At 50.0% G+C, this 17,918-nt stretch overlaps 1 pseudogene; it reads left to right on the top strand.

The window, feature by feature from the left end:
- The first annotated feature begins 3,284 nt into the window (after window positions 1–3,284).
- LOC128845867 (granzyme H-like) lies at window positions 3,285–14,207 on the top strand (annotated as a pseudogene).
- Window positions 14,208–17,918: the final 3,711 nt, after the last annotated feature.

The following is a 17,918-nucleotide window of genomic DNA, read 5'->3' on the forward strand; positions in this document are numbered from 1 at the left end:
AGGTAGTGGTGACATCAGACACAGGAATAACTACTGTGGCTGTAAATTGACCTAACCTAGATTGACTTAAGATTGTAGCATAGAAATGCCCATCAAGAAGTCCTCTTGCTTTTGTTGCTGTGATCGAGGCCAATGGCTGGTCTGTGCAGCCCCACCCTGCCCATGGCTGGGCCACCATGAGAAAGATCAAAGGGCCGCGTTCCCCACCACTGAGATCAATCAGTGTCACCCCCAGCCCCCACCCCAGAGACACGGGCAGGGAGCTAAGTGAGGATGGGGCAGATGAGTAAGAGTCCCAGATGTGCCAAGAAGCACTGATGTGAGCCTCCATCCAGAGTAGTCCTGGATCCTGCTAGACACATCCCCAGCAGGGTCTTCTCCATGCAGAATTGCAGAGAACCAGCTTTGTAGCCTCCCCAACTAGGTAGCATCCATTGAGCTGGGCAGTTACCCAGTTGGGCAACATCCATCCAGCTCTGCAGCAACCCAGCCATGCAGCTTCCAGCCAGCTTTGGAGGATCCCCAGCTGCTGGGCTGTTGTGCGCTCTGTCCTTCCCCACAGCCTGTGTGGGGCTGTGGTTGGAAACTGAGATTCCTGAGCTCTGCATTTGGATGAGTGTGTGGGTGACCCTGAGGTTTCCTGCGACTCCTCCCTGCACTGACTCTGAACATGCAGGTACAGATCTTGCTCTTGCTCCCCACGGCCATTCTCCTGCCCTGCAGGAGTCAGGCTGGTGAGTACAGATGAAATCAGCCCCCCCCGGGGCTTTGGGATAAATGAGGGAGTATTAGGGATGGGGACTCAGTGGGTGGTATCTAGGGGCCTGTGACAGTCTGTACTCCTATGTTCACCCCTCTTATGGGACTGTAATAAATTTTGTACAAAGTATGCCTTGTCTGGTATCATTCAAAAACCCATAATTTGCTGATCATTATTGTCTGGGTAAAATATATGTGGCATATAAAGTTATAAGATTCTACTGTATGGTGTTATTACAACATACTCCAAATCTGGGGAGCAGCCACAAACCTGTTCTCCAGAGACAAAAGGCTAGCTGATGCCTCAGTCAGGTGTCAACAAAATCAAATGGACCATAACCTGGTTAAGTGGCCATTCTTGGGCACGAAAGAGGGTATGGCCAAAAAAATCCTTTCCATACAGATTTTTATGTCTCGTAAACTTCAACTGGAGATAATTCTCAAAGAAGAGAAAGAGCTACAAGAAGGTGGAGCAGACATCCCAAATGATCTCTCCCTTTCTCTCTACCCACAGCACTCACAACACTGAAAGTACAAAGGAAGCAGCATTGGACTGGGGAAAGGATCCTGACTGAAGGCAATTCACCCTGTAAAATTGCAGGAACATGTGATGAGAGACTTTTCAAATGATACCTCACAAGGCATATTTTGTATGAAATTTATCACCGTCCTGTAAAGGGTTGAAGAAAAAGGTACAGACTATCACAGGGGATCGGGGCATGTTATCTCACCCTTCACTGATACCGATCAGTGTTAGCCACAGCCCAGGTAAGGAAGATCTAGGGAAGGGCAAAAAGGAACAGTAACAGCAAGACTGAGGTGCCCTTGAGAGGAAAGACACCATGTCCCAGCTCCCCATCCCTGAGCCAGCTAGCCCTCCGCCCTTGGGCCAGATCGCAGCCTGCCCCCTCCCCCCCTAGAGGGGAATGGCTTCCAGCAACTGAGGCACCAAATATTGGAAACATGAGGGCTAGTTGTGCTGGGCTCCAGATGTTACACAGCTGGTGACCTGTAGCCTTCTAAAGCATGATCTTTGCCCATCATTGATGGTGACAGGGGCCTGTCAACTAAACCCCAGGGGATCTATCCTTTCCTTGATCTCCCAGTGCTGTCCTCAGGGGTTCGCACTGGCGAACTATGGGATGTGGGGGAGGGGGGTGATTGTCTTAAGGCTGAGACTGTCAGGGGTGCCTGGGAGATGTGGTCTCCCTGTATCCATTCATTTGAAAGCAGGGGTCCAGCGCCTAGGGAGGAGATGGGTCAATGTTATTGTTGGGGGTTGGAGTAAACCTTGTTCCAGGAGGGGCCTCTGCTCTCATAGATTAATGCAAGGAAGCCATTTTAGCCATCTGGGGAACCCACATCCATAGCGCCCAACACACAGGCATGTGGGAGAGCTGGAGTAGATGCAAAACCACATGGCTCCATTGACGTCCCAGGGCGCGCTTAGCAAAGGCAGGGACTGGGGCTTTGCTCGGTGGGACAGCTGTTCTCCACATGCGAGAGAGAGAGGAGGGGCGAGAAGTGGTGAGATGGCTGAGCAGACAGTAACAGAAGTGCTGACAATGTGGCTATAGGAGCTAGACTGTGATGGCTGTCATCTTTGTTGATCCACCAGGGATTGAACCAGGTGGCCTGCCAGAACTAAAAGCATGAACTGCTCTAGAGCCCTGGGCCAAGACCAGATCCCGTTGGGATCCCCTGGAAACCCCCTTTCATTCCCCATTCAACACTGCATTTTGCATGCAGTCGGCGAACCAGTTGGGACCCAAGCAATCTGGAATCAGTTCCCAGCTCAGCCCAGGCTCCCTGTGGATTTCATGGGCCAGTCCCTGGGGCTGGGATTTTCATGGAGTGCCGATGGGAACTGAGCACCCAACCCCCTTAAACAGGTTTAGGAACAATCTCACTGTGCTTCAGTTTCCCCATCTGTACAATGAGAATGTTTCTGCCTGTGTCTATTTGAATGGGACACTCTTTGGGGGCAGGGATTGTGGGTCTGAGCAGTGCTCGGCCCAATGAGGGGCCCTGGTCTCAGTCTAGGTGCCACACTAATGCAAATAACAGTGATGTGTTAAGGTGAAAACTTTGACCAGGGAGCCAGGGGAACTGGGGCCATGGTGGAGGCAGGAGTCGCTGGGTGGGTTCTGACTTTGGGGTCCCAGGGGGTCAGGCTGGAAGGTCACCATGGTCCCTCCAGGCCTTGAAATCTGTGGGTCTGGGCATCTTAGTGCAGAGAACCCCAGGAGTGTTTTTTACACCTGTAGTAGGGTGGGGGCAGTGTTAACCACATCCGCAGCCAGGCTGGGTGGGCACGAGGGCAGGGAGGAAACCCCCCACCCTGATGTGGGCACAGCTGTGGCTGGAGGCTTCCCCAATGGGTGTCTCTACCATCCGGGGTAGAAGTTTCCGGGCAGGAGTGTACGTGCCTCTGTGGTTCCCAGGCCAGGCTCTCCCAGCCCCCTGCCTGGTCCATATAACCCCCAGGACTAAGGCAGAGGCTCTGTGCCTGTCCGTGGTTGGCTCTGATGATGCAGCTCTTCATGCTGGTCCTGCTTCCCATGGCCTTTCTCCTGCCCCCTGGGGCTCAGACTGGTGAGTGTGGGGAAGGAAGTGGAACCTGTGGGGAGTGGCACCTCCACCTGGCACAGGGACTGTCAGGGTTCCTTCCCTACTCTAAACTCTAGGGTACAGATGTGGGGACCCGCATGAAAGACCCCCTAAGCTTATTTCTACCAGCTTAGGTTAAAACTTTCCTAAGGCACAAATTCCTTCCTTGCCCTTAGTATTGCTGCCACCACCAAGTGATTTAAACAAACATTCAGGGAGGGCTAATTGGAGCCCTATCTCCCCCAAAATATCCCCCCAAGCCCCTAAACCCCCTTTCCTGGGGAGGCTTGAAAATAATATCCTAACGAATTTGTTACAAAGTGGGCACAGATCAAACCCCCTGGGTCTTCAGGACACTGAAAAACAATCAGGTCCTTAAAAGAAGTTTATTTTAAAAAAAAGTTAAAAGAATTACCTCTGTAAAATCAGGATGGAAGATAACTTTACAGAGTAACAAAAAGATTCCAAACGCAGAGGATTTCCCCTCTAGGCAAAACTTTAAAGTTACAAAAACAGGGATAAACCTCCCTCTCAGCACAGGCAAAATTCACAAGCTAAAACAACAGATAATCTAACAAATTTCTTTGCTATTACTTACTATTTCTGCAATACTAGATGCTTAGGCCAGATATGGCTTAGGGACATGTATTTGCCCTGCCCTGGTTCCTTTGCTGACTCAGAGAGAACAAAACAAAGACACAAAAAAGAACCTTCCCCCACAGATTTGAAAGTATCTTCTCTCCTTATTGGTCCTTTTGGTTAGGTGCCAACCAGGTTATCTGAGCTTCTTAACCCTTTAAAGGTAAAAGAGGAATTAACCCTTTACAGGGTAAAGAGGGATTTTACGATACCCTTAGCTGTATGTGGGTATCAGTGAGGGTCTCCCCCAGATCCTGCTCAGGCCAAGGGGGCTATAGGAAACCTGTAGCCTCCCCTGAGTGTGCCTGGGGCCCCTCAGGCTCTTTTGGGATGCCACTGTCAAGCCAAGCCCCAGACAGGGAGGTTGGTCGTGGGGCTAAGGCACAGAGCTGGGACCCAAGAATTCTGGGAGAATTTCCCAGCTCTTCCCAGGCTCCCTGTGGGGATATTGGGCCAGTTCCTGGAACTGGGATTTTCATGGAGTGCTGATGGGAACTGGGCACCCAAATCACTTAGGAACAATCTCCCTGAGCCTCAATTTCCCCATCTATATAATAAGAAGAATGTTTCTTCCTGTGTCTGTTTGAGCTCGATGCTCTTTGGGGCAAGGGTTGTGGGTCAGTGCAAGGCCTGGCACAATGGGGTCCCTGATCTCAGACAGGGTCTTAGCAGTGCCCGGCACAATGGAGGCCCTGATCTTGGTCAGGGTCTGTGCCATGCCCAGCACAATGGGGGGACTCTGATCTTGGTTGGGGTCTGGGCAGCGCTTGGCACAGTGTGGGTCCCTGATCTCAGTTTGGGTATGGACAGCACTTGGGACAGTGGGGCAGGGCCTGATTGGGTTTGTTTAGTGTGGAAAAGAGAAGACCAAGAGGGGACATGATAACAGTTTTCAAGTATGTAAAAGGTTGTTACAAGGAGGGGGAAAAATGGTTTTCTTAACCTCTGAGGATAGGACAAGAAGCAATGGGCTTAAATTGCAGCAAGGGAGGCTTAGGTTGGACATTAGGAAAAACTTCCTAACTGTCAGGGTGGTTAAGCACTGGAATAAATTGCCCAGGGAGGATGTGGAATCTCCATCATTGGGGATTTTTAAGAGCAGGTTGGACAAACACCTGTCAGAGATGGTCTAGATAATTAGTCCTGCCATGAGTGCAGGGGACTGGACTGGATGACTTCTCGAGGTCCCTTCCAGTTCTAGGATTCTAGGATTCTATGATCTCAGTCAGGGTCTGTACAGCACCTGGCACATCTCGGTCTAGGTGCCACCCTAATGCCAATACAGTAGAACCTCAGACTTACGAACACCTTGGGAGTGGAGGTTGTTCCTAACTCTGAAGTGTTCATAACTCCAAACAAAACATTCTGGCTCTTTCAAGAGTTTATAACTGAACATGGACTTAATACAGCTTTGAAACTTTACTATGTAGAAGAAAAATGCTGCTTTTACCTGTCTTAATTGAAATGAAACAAGCACAGAAACTGTTTCCTTATCTTGCCAAATCTTTTTTTAGAACTTTCCCTTTATTTTTTAAAGTAGTTTATGTTTAACACAGCACTGTGCTGTACTTGCTTCTTCTTCTTCCTTTTTTTTGGTCTTTGCCGCTACCTGATTGCACACATCCAGTTCCAAATCAGGTGTGTGGGTGACAGATCAGTTCCTAACTCTGGTGTTGGGAACTCTGAGGCTCTACGGTAACAGACATTTGTTAAAGGGGCCATTTTCCAACTCATCCACCCACTTGAGTCAAGACTTGTTTGGAGCTAATCACAAAAGGTTTTTTATTTTTCCATGGGAAAAAAGCCCCAAACTTTCTTTTACAGTGAGCAAAACCTGTAAACTTCCACCTAAAAATTATCAAAACCCAGGGGGAAAGAATCAGTTTCACAAGAAAAAATCAGACATGTTCAAGAAGAGAAAAAGCTTTCTGAGAAAAAAATACCCTTAGTAAAAGCCACAATTTTTCACTGGACCAAAAGATTGGTGGGTCAGTCTTGGAGCAGCTCTGGTTCGTCACTGTGGGTTGATGGAGAAGGTGAAGTGTCCGCAAGGACCTCTTAGTGCCCTTCTGGGGGCTGCCTGGCCTAATTTGGGATGACGTTGGCCCCCCAACACTGTTGCGATTATTGAACCACTCCCAGGCAGGTCAGAGCTTTAGATTTACCCTCTGGCCCCATGGGGTGTCCAGCCCGGGGGGAGAGCTGAGGAGGGGGGAGTGTTCCAGGCACAGGGATCCCCCAGGGAGAGCATCAGAGGGGGTGGGATGAGGTTGTGGGGACTCCCCTTCGGGATAGGGAGCTCGGTCCCAGCCCGTCCCAGGGAGACGATGGGGCTCTTTGTATCAGCCTGGTCTCCCCACAGGTGAGATCATTGAGGGATAGGAAGTCCAGCCCCACTCCAGACCCTACATAGCCTATCTGGATATACGAGATGGAGACAAGAAGTCTCGCTGTGGAGGGTTCCTGGTGTCAGAGAACTTCGTACTGATGGCCGCTCACTGCAATGGAGAGGAAGCGCCTCTGTGCTGGGGATGTCGGGGCAGGTCGGGCATTAGCAGGTGATGGGGGAGCTGGGAGTTCTGGTGCCGTTGAAGGTTGCAGGGAAGGAGCATTTAGTGCGACAGGCTGGGAGAGCAGAGCCCAGGGGTCTGATCTGATCAGGGGGTGTCGGCGTGTCTCTAGGGGCCTCTGCAAACCATGGTCCAGATCCAACGCTGGGTAAATCAATGGAACTACAGCTAGTGACACCAACTGGGGTCTGGCCCATTGCCCAGATCGGGGCAGGGAGGGGCTCATAGCCCCAGGACAGCTCTGGGCTGGGGGGAGTTGGGCATAGACCCCGTCTAGATCTAGCCGGAAAAGGGTCACTGGGCTGGAAGCGAGCTGAGACTCAAGGGCCCAGCAGGAGGTCAACGATGAGTGAAGGAGCTCAGGAGAACAACACAAGGGGCTGGTGAAGACAACTGATGGGACCCCAACACCACTGGGGAAAAGCCCTGTGCCCACCGGAGTAGGTAGATCTTGGCCTGAGAGCCCCAGTCTGCCCTGTCTGCTCATACCACTGTCCATGAGTCAGACCCACATGTGCCCATCCCCCACCTGACATACGCTCCTGCCCCTACAACTCATGCATTGCTCTTGTCTTTTACAGTGAGATCACTGTGTCCCTGGGAGCTCATAACATAAAACAAGTATTGGACATGAAACGACAAAAGATCCCTGTGTGTGGAAAGATTCCACACCCAAAATACATCAAGGAGACCCTAAACAATGACATCATGCTGCTGCAGGTACCGCCCCTGTGACGGGTTGGATCACAGAAACCCCCTTGGGAGCGGCCACCAGATGTGCAAAGACTACCCCTGCTTCTGTTTTCCCTGCCAGCTCAGGACTCCTGCACCCTGTCTTGCTGAGCCAGACACTCCCGTCTGGCTCCAGACACAGACCCAGGGTCTGAATCACTTGTCCCAAAGCTGCAAGTTTACCTGAAAACAGCTCGCAGTAGCGTGCTTGTCTTTAGCACTCAGATGCCCAACTCCCAATGGGGTCTAAACCCAGATAAATCCGTTTTGCCCTGCATAAAGTTTATGCAGGGCAAACTCATAAATTGTTCGCCCTCTATAACACTGATAGAGAGATATGCACAGTTGTTTGCTCCCCCAGGTATTAATACATACTCTGAGTGAATTACTAAATAGAAAGTGATTTTATTAAATACAGACAGTAGGATTTAAGTGGTTCAAAGTAGTAACAGACAGAACAAAGTAAGTCACAAGCAAAATAAAATAAAATGCGCAGATCTATGCCTAATCAAACTGAATACAGATAATTTCCTCACCAGTTCCAGAGTGCTCCCTTTTACAGGCTAAGCTCCTTTTAGCCTGGGTCCAGCAATCACTCACACCCCCTGTAGTTACTGTCCTTTGTTTCAGTCTCCTTCAAGTATCCTGGGGGGGGGTGGAGAGGCTCCTTCTTTAGCCAGCTGAAGACCAAATGGAGGGGTCTCCCACAGGTTTAAGTAGACTCTCTCTTGTGGGTGGAGACCTCCCTCCTATGCAAAGCCCAGCTCCAAGATGGAGTTTTGGAGTCACCTGGGCAAGTCACATGCCCCTGCGTGACTCAGACTTTGCAGGCCAACGCCATTGTCCACATGGCATCTTGCATGTCTCCAGGAAGACTTCTCATGTGGATTGGAGCATTCCAAGATGCATTGTTCCCTAAGTGTCTCCTGATCAGGTACTCAACCTGGCAAATTCCTTCCTAAAGAAGCTGACCAAATGCCTCACAAAGCTTACTTAGAAATCAGGCAAGCATACAGCCCATATTCTTAACCTCGAGTAGAAAATGATATATATGTACAAATAGGATGAATAGATACAGTAGACCATAACCCTTACGGAGATATGTTACATGGCACAGGCAGCACAAAACATATTCCAGTTATGTCATACGTACATTTATAAGCACCCCCTCCCCATAAAGCCTTATGGGGTACACTGTCACACCCTCCCCCTGAACTTACTGCCAGAGACTTGGACACTGTCCATGGCGGAGGCAGTACCTGTAAAATTTCTGTTTGTTTCTGGTCACACTTCCTTTCAGTACCTTGAAACCATATGATGTCACTCCTGGGGGTTCTAGCCCGTTTTGGGGTTCCTGGTCCCCAGATGCTTGCAAACAGGTAGGGATGTAGTATTGCTAACAGAATGCAGGCAGTAATACTCATTAACGTGGAGGTATCTTGGCATTTAGCCACCAATGCCATGAGGCGGTGTGCCTCAGTTTCCCCTTCTACACAGCAGCATAGGCCTGTTATGCTTTTGCTGCTTTTTACAGGTATGGGCTGTAAAGTAACATGCTGGTGGGGCTGTCCTGTCACCATCCCCAGCATGTATAACAGCTTATTCCACAAATCAAATATGTTCCACATCTTTAAAGGGTTTACCACTAGTGTGAATTCTTTTGTTTTAACCCATAGGTGAATTAGCAAAAGACACAAGGTTAACAGCAAATCTACAGTGGACAGGCTTCGTTCACTCAATTTGACTTGTTTAGCATCTATTGCATTTTCCCAGTTCTCTGTGCCCTCTGGTAGACCTTCTGATGCAGATTCCTCTGCCTCTTTGGGGGAGACTTCTAGTTCGGGCATGTGCTTGGGTCTTTGGCCAGGAAAGGGTGTACTACAACCATACTTGTCCTCGGCCCCTCCCTCTGGAGTTTCTCTGGGCTGGGCCCCACTCCCTCGTGAAGTTCCTCCCATGAAGAGATTTCCCCCCCCCTGTCTTGGAGAGAGAGTTTTATCTCTTGCAAGTGTAGCAAGAACAGTAGCTTTCCCTGGGGTGCTCTGGACCCCTTTGGGCACCCCACTTTCTGTTTCCAATGGGTCAGCTGGATAGACCCCCTCATCCTGGAGACCTGACCCCCAGGTTTCCCTTAAAACCTGATCCACAGGAGAGGGGGCTGGCATTTCGAATGCAGACTTTTCACCCTCCTCCTGGGAAAGCCCCTCCCCACAAAAGGTGGGTGGACTCTCTGGCCCCCCCTGACCTTCCATTTGGGCTTCCCTCTTTGGGCTCCCCGCTGGGTCCGACACTCTTGTGTCCCCTGAAAGGGAAGGTGATCCTGCCCCAGCTGTGGACTCACAGCTACCAGCTACAACAGACCTCTCACTGGCCCGCAAAATCCCTCCCCTTCCACTCGGGTTGGGCTGGCACTCGGCTATAGAGTCCTTGGGGCCTGTTCCCACCACAGTGGTCCCCAGGACCCCAACTTCCACCTTTGGGACACACACCTCTGTGCACCCCAGGGCAGGCCCGGCCCTCTGCTGACCTGCAACTTCCTGGCAGTCAGCAGCTGTGGTGGCCTCCTTGCTACAAGGTGGTACATCCCCCTCCCCCGGGGAGATGATTAGGGGACAGGAGCTGGCTTCATCCAGCTCCTCCCTCTGGAACTTCCCTTGAGCCCCAGAGCTACAGGAACCCAGCTCCTCCCTCTGGAACTTCCCTTGAGCCCCAGAGCTACAGGAACCGGCTACAATCAGCCCTGCCCCCGAAGCTGCATCCTTTACTGCTGCAGAGGAATCTAAGAGACACCCTCCTATTCCCCCAGCAGTCTGTGTGACTTTGCCCCCCCCTCTGGGGCTTTTGGCACAAGATTCCTTCTCACTGCTAACCAACCCTGGGACAGATTCTGCCACACTAAAGAAATCATTCCCCAGTAGAAACGGTGCAAAATTGTGTGCCACCGTTGCAACAGTCAGTTCAGCCTGCAAATCCCGAGTTTGCATGTGTACTTTAGCTAAAGGTGCAAGGACTTTGTAACCCCCGACCAGCTCTAATTCTGCCATTTTACCTGGCAACAAATCCTTTTCTTGGATCAGGTCCCTCCTGACCACAGAAATCTCAGCACCCGTGTCCCTTAATCCAAGAAGCATTTGACCATTCAATTTAACCGCATGCATATGCTCATTGCTTGGTTGTGTGGAAGCAAGCTTTACAAATCCTGTGTGGAAAGAGGCCACAGCCTGGCTCTGAGAAGCCGCAGCTTCACTCAGTAAGGGACACTTATTCCTCAGGTGCTCGGTGGACTTACAATGATAGCACCTCTTGGGCTCCTCTGCTTGCACAGGAAATTTGGGTCGAGTACCAGGGGAATGGGGAGGTGACCGCCCAGCCTCTTTTTTCCCAGACCCAGGGGTAAAACGGTGATTCTGCTTTCCCCCAACCTTATACCCCTCTGCCAGTGGTTTGTGTTTGATCGCGGCTTGGGCTTGTTCATAAGAGTCAGCATACTCAGCTAATTCACCCACTGCATTTACCTTTTTGTCCCACAAATACTGTTTTACCTCATCACTGCACATATTCAGGAAATGTTCCTGAGTAACCAGATCACACATCCCTTCAAAGCTGGTAATGCCTCTCCCCCACACCCATTTATCTACCAAATCTCTCATTTCATTGGCATAAGCCACATTACTTAATCCAGATCCCCTCTTAAGGCTCCTGAATTTAACCCTGTAGGTTTCAGGTGTAACCTGAAACTGTTTCAAAACCAGTTCCTTAAATTTACCATAGTTTGAAGCATCATCAATAGGCATCTTATTGAATATGTCCAGAGCTCTGCCAGTCAATTTTGCTATCAATGTGGTCATCTTCTGATCTTCAGGGATGGCATGGAGGGTGCACAGTCTCTCAAAGGTGATGAAATATTCGGCGATATCGCTGGACTCGTCATACTGTGGACATAGCCGCTCCCATTTGTGGATTTTTGGGGAAGTGGAGCCAGCAGGGGGAGGGTTTCGTCTCTTTGACTCCATAACAGCCAGTTCATGCTTCCGGGCCTCCCTCTGGGCCTCCATAGCCCTCTCGTGGGCAGCTGCCTCTGCCTCCGCCGCCGCTCGCGCCCTCGCTGCCTCCCTCGCTGCCTCTGCCTCCGCCCTCGCTGCCTCCCTCGCTGCCTCTCCCTCCGCCCTCGCTGCCTCGACCTCCATAGCTCTCTTGTGGGCAGCCTCTTCCCTTGCATGTTCTGCCTCCATGGCACTAATTTCTAATTGTCTTAGTTCCAGCCGTCTCTTATGTTCACTTTCTCTCTCTTTTGCTTCCAACCTGGCCAGCTTTAGTTTAATAGCAGCGTCACTGGTACTCATTGTCCTGCTTTCTCGTGCTGGGCTACAACCACTCTGCAGTTCACTGGAACTGAGATCACTGGTACTCATTTTCCTGCTTTCTTGTGCTGGGCCACAACCCCTCTGCAGTTCACTGAAACTGAGATGCACTCAGCTCAGGGGATTCTTAGTTAACAGAGAGCTTCCTTTTCTGTCCCTACTTCCCTTGCCCGAAATAAGCAAACAGAAAATAACAAACCAGTAACCACTTTGTCTGTTCTCCAGCCACCACACTTAAAACTCACTTAAAATCACTACCAGTATCTCAAAGCAATCAGCTGTGCACAGATCCTGCCGACTACGCCACTGTGACGGGTTGGATCACAGAAACCCCCTTGGGAGCTGCCACCAGATGTGCAAAGACTACCCCTGCTTCTGTTTTCCCTGCCAGCTCAGGACTCCTGCACCCTGTCTTGCTGAGCCAGACACTCCCGTCTGGCTCCAGACACAGACCCAGGGTCTGAATCACTTGTCCCAAAGCTGCAAGTTTACCTGAAAACAGCTCGCAGTAGCGTGCTTGTCTTTAGCACTCAGATGCCCAACTCCCAATGGGGTCTAAACCCAGATAAATCCGTTTTGCCCTGCATAAAGTTTATGCAGGGCAAACTCATAAATTGTTCGCCCTCTATAACACTGATAGAGAGATATGCACAGTTGTTTGCTCCCCCAGGTATTAATACATACTCTGAGTGAATTACTAAATAGAAAGTGATTTTATTAAATACAGACAGTAGGATTTAAGTGGTTCAAAGTAGTAACAGACAGAACAAAGTAAGTCACAAGCAAAATAAAATAAAATGCGCAGATCTATGCCTAATCAAACTGAATACAGATAATTTCCTCACCAGTTCCAGAGTGCTCCCTTTTACAGGCTAAGCTCCTTTTAGCCTGGGTCCAGCAATCACTCACACCCCCTGTAGTTACTGTCCTTTGTTTCAGTCTCCTTCAAGTATCCTGGGGGGGGTGGAGAGGCTCCTTCTTTAGCCAGCTGAAGACCAAATGGAGGGGTCTCCCACAGGTTTAAGTAGACTCTCTCTTGTGGGTGGAGACCTCCCTCCTATGCAAAGCCCAGCTCCAAGATGGAGTTTTGGAGTCACCTGGGCAAGTCACATGCCCCTGCGTGACTCAGACTTTGCAGGCCAACGCCATTGTCCACATGGCATCTTGCATGTCTCCAGGAAGACTTCTCATGTGGATTGGAGCATTCCAAGATGCATTGTTCCCTAAGTGTCTCCTGATCAGGTACTCAACCTGGCAAATTCCTTCCTAAAGAAGCTGACCAAATGCCTCACAAAGCTTACTTAGAAATCAGGCAAGCATACAGCCCATATTCTTAACCTCGAGTAGAAAATGATATATATGTACAAATAGGATGAATAGATACAGTAGACCATAACCCTTACGGAGATATGTTACATGGCACAGGCAGCACAAAACATATTCCAGTTATGTCATACGTACATTTATAAGCACCCCCTCCCCATAAAGCCTTATGGGGTACACTGTCACAGCCCCCATCCCATCCCCCCGCCCCCAGTGACCTCACAGTGCTGCAGGGACCGCCTCCATCCCATCCACCTGTCCCCAGTGACCTCACACTGCTGCAGGGACCGCCCCCATCCCATTACCCTGTCTCCACTGACCCCATGGTTATGTGTTCTGCTGGGGTTAGGGGTGTGTCTCTGTGTCCTTGAGTGTGACCCTAACATTGATCTTGTCTCTCAGCTGGCCAAGAGAGCGAAGCTCAATACAAGGCTTTACAATCTCTTTGGCGCAGGGCAGGGCGATGGTACTGCCCTGCCCCGCGCCAAAGAGATTGTAAAGCCAGGGACTTCGTGCAGCGTTGCCGGCTGGGGCAGGACTAGCCCAGAGAGTGAATCGACCACGACCAAGCTTCAGGAGGTGGATGTGGTGGTGATGAAGGGTGCCAAGTGTCCGAGGAAACATAATGGGACATATCAATACTTTAAGGCCTCAACGATGATGTGTGTGGGGGATGCAAAGACGAACAAAAACTGTGCAAAGGTAAATGTGCTCCTGGCTTCAAGTGTCCTTGATAAATCATTATTATTAATGAGGCTGTTGGTGTTGCAGTCAGGCCTATGGGTGGCTATCGGGGATCAGGCCCCGCTGCGCTTGGTGCTGCACAAATGAATGGGAAAATAACTTGACTTTTCTCAGGGGGAGGCAGAGAGCAGATGGACAGGGGAGTGGGTGGGGCACTGAAGCTGGGCTGTGGTGTGAGGGGGGATCAAGGAAGACTGGGGGGACATCGAGGGTTGACACTGAAGCCAGCGGCATGGGGGGGGTGTCACTGAGCTCCCCATCAGCAGGAAACGATTCAGTGAGCTGTTCTCCATCTGTGGCTTGTTTCATTTCACAAAGTGACTCTGTGGGACCCCTGGTGTGTGGTGAAACAGCCCAGGGCATCGTCTCTTGGGGATCCGAGGATGGGACCCCCCACCCCGGGGTGTACACAAGAATCTCCACCTTCATCCCCTAGATACAGGAGACGATGAAGAGGCTGCAGCCCTGAGCCGCTCCAGAAATCGCTGCAGGGGCCGGAGCTGCATCCCTTCTGTCCTTTGGAGAGGCCTAGACATAGGGCCTGCTTTGCAGAAGGGCTGCAACCCCCAGGCTGAGCCCCGCCTAGCCATCATTCTGCTCAGGCAGCGCCCATCCCATGAGCATCAATGCAGGGAGCCAAGGGGATTTAGGAGCCAGGTTCAAGGCCAGCTCCTGTTGGCTTCCTTTGGAATCCCAACCCTTAGGCTGCCTCTTTGCTAGGGAAACAGCTGGTTTATTTCCCCTGCGGTAACAGACACGAGCCAAATCCTTTGGAAGACCCAGTGGTTTGTAGCTCTCCCTGGTGTCACCCGGTCGAGTGACCATTTATGGGAGATCCTCGTTGTTATCTGACCTGCTAACTCTTGTTAAAACTGCAGCCTGACTGTCCTCATTGGGCCTTTCCTGAGTGTTAGTTCCGCTTGGGGGGGGGGGGGGGGAAGAGGCACTTCCTGTTCCAAACACACCTATTCCCAGTGGGAAGGGAACTCAGTGAAGGCAACACTGAACTGTTTGCAGATCAATTCCCGGCACTGATCACCTCCTTCCCACTTTCCCTGTCCCTCCCTGCTACGTGGCCTGCTGCATTTCACTCACTGCTACATTGCCAGCAATGAATAAAATGAAGTTACAAAAAAAAGTGATTCTGGGAATGGGTGATCAACATGAGCCTCGAAATCCAGAGCAGCTGCTGCATCTGCCAGGGCCAGGAGGGAATTAACTCCTATAGAGGAAGGCTGGGCTTGTGGTTAATGCGCTAGGCTGGGACGTAAGACACCTGGGTTCAGTGATTTCATGCAGAATGTCACACTCCTGGGGGAATTCTGTGCACAATATTTCAAAATTCTGCATAATTTCTTTGTCAAAATAACAAAATAGAATCACACCAGTTTCAATTATTTTGGTAATTTATTTCAAAATATGTGGCAGTATGTATATCTGTAACAATACGGAGACACAAAAATTGTCCCCCAGCAGTAGAGAGTTAAAGAAATCCCTATGATAACCCAGTTCCTGTTTCTCTGCCCCCCCACTCCAGCCCAGCCGTGGGGTATCCCCCCAACCCAGACACCCGCACCCCCTCCTGCCAAAACCCAGCTGCGTGGCACCCCCCAGCTTAGAATTCTGCACCCCCTACCCCCAAACCCCAGCCTTGGACCCCCCCAGCGCAGACACCCCCACCCTCTCCCCCACAGAGCCCAGGGATCCAGAGGGAGAGACAGCCTGATGCTGGGTACAGGCCTTGTATGGAGTTTCCTGTCTGCCGCTGCCTTCCTCCAGGATGTGCTGAGAACTGCAGCTGCGGGAACCCTCCAGCTCCCTCCCACTCCCCGCGGTAGTGTCCTCTATGTGCAAGCTGGACTCTGCTGGATCCAGCGGCCCCTTGTGGAGGCCAGCAGCTTTGCAGCCCATTTCTGAGGGGGGGGGGGGGGAAATTTTGTGCAAACAACATTAATTTCTGTGCAAATTGTGCATTGCACAGTGACACGGAATTCCCACAGGAGTAAGAATGAGGATCTGGTGGGTGCCAAGGGGAATTAACCCCCTCAGGGCTGGAAGAGTCCCTGACTGCAGAGGGGCAGCTTCTGGAACAAAAGTGGGACAGGTTTGAAACTATTCTAGTGACAAAAAATCGAACTGCCTCTTGCCATCCTCATCCATCCATCTATCCCCATCCATTGATCGATCCTGTCCTGATCTATCTCTCTAGCCAATCCCCATCCATCCATCTATCCCAGCCATCTATCCGTCTATCTATCCCCATGTCCATTCATCCATTCCCGTCCATCTTTCCATCTATCTATCCCCGTTCCCATCCATCCACTCCACCCATTGATCAATCCTCTCCTGATCTATCTAGCTCTCTAGCCAATCCCCAGCCATCTATCTATCCCAATATCCATTCATTCATCCCTATCTATCTATCTATCTATCTATCTATCTATCTATCTATCTATCTATCTATCTATCTATCTATCTATCTATCTATCTAATCCCAATTCATCTATACCCCCATATAGCCATCTGTTTCATCCATATATCTTTCTATCCCCTTCCCCATCCATCTATCCCCATCCCCATCTATCAGTCCAGATCCGTATCTGTCTGTCTGGGTCTTGCCATGTTGACATCCACCTATCCCCATACACACACACGCCTCTCTATCTATCTCTCTATACTCTCTATACTTCCCTCCCCTCTGCCCCCACTATGCGATATCAGAACCAGAGTTCATCTCTTTCATCTCTATGGGGTAGGGGACTGGCTGGCTCAGGGAGGTTGAGAATTAGACACATTATTTCACTACCCTCATCGAGGGGTTGGTGGGAATTGATGCTATGACAGATGTGGGGGTCTGGTCTCTCTGACCCACATCCCTCCCCCCAGCTCACACCCACACTCACGGCGGGGGACAGTGGAGAAGGATTCATAGCTTCAGAGATTCCCAGTCCAGAAGGGACCATTATGATCATCTAGGCTGAGCTCCTCTCTTACACAGGGCAGAGACGTGCCCCACAATGATCCTAGAGCAGATCTGTTCAACAGACATCCAACCTTGATTTAAAAATTGCCAGGGATGGAGAATCCACCACAACTCTTGGTAAATTGTTCCAATGGTTAATTACTCTCTCTGTTAAAAATGTTACACCTCATTCCCAGTCTGGATTTGTCTGGCTTCAACCTCCAGCAATTGAATTGTGTTAGACCTTCCTCTGCTAGACTGAAGAGCCCTGAATAATATTTGTTGCCTATGTAGATACTTATAGCCTGACATCAAGGAACCTGGTAACTTTCTCTTTATTACGTGAGCTCCTTGAGTGTATCACTGTAAGGCAAGCTTTCTAATCCGTTAATCATTGTCATGGCTCTTCTTTGAACCCTCTCCAATTTTTCAACCTCCTCTTTGATTTGTGTGCCCCAGAACTGGACACAGGATTTCAGCAGCAGTTGCACCCGTGCCAAATCCAGAGGTAAAATAACCTCTCTGCTCCGCTCTAGATTCCCCAGTTTATGCATCCCAAGATCGCATTAGCCCTTTAGGCCACAGCGTCACACCAGGAGCTCATGTTCAGCTGACTATTCTCCAAGACCCCCACAACACTTTCTAAGTCACTTCTTCCCAGGACAGAGTCCCCCATCCTATAAGTATCACCTGTAATCTTTCTTCCTACATGTATACATTTACATTCAGCCATATTAAAACACGTATTATTTTCTTGCACCCAGTTTACCAAGAAATCCAGATGGCTCTTTATCAGTGACCTGTCCTCTTCATTATTTACCACTCTCCCAATTTTTGTGTCTTCTGCAAACTTTATCAGTGAGGATGTTGTTTTCTTCTGCCACTGAAAAAAAGTTAAGTAGCACAGGGCCAAGAACAGATCCCTGCAGGACCTCACTAGAAACACTCCTTCGATGACGATTCCCATTTACAATTACATCTAGAGACCTGACAGTGAGCCAGCTTTTTATCCATTTCACGTGTGCATCTTAATTGTCTATCCTAGTTTTCAATCAAAATGCACAGTACCAAGTTAAACACCTTACAAAAGTCTATGTGTATAAATCAACACTATTACCTTTACCAGGGGCTCTTTACATTATCCTCTTTTAGTTCCTTATTAATTGAGTCCCATAGCAGCCACTCGGTCTTCCCTGGGATTGATCTCAGACTGACAGG

Source organism: Malaclemys terrapin, chromosome 12 (assembly GCF_027887155.1).
Source record: "Malaclemys terrapin pileata isolate rMalTer1 chromosome 12, rMalTer1.hap1, whole genome shotgun sequence".
NCBI lineage: Eukaryota > Metazoa > Chordata > Testudines > Emydidae > Malaclemys > Malaclemys terrapin.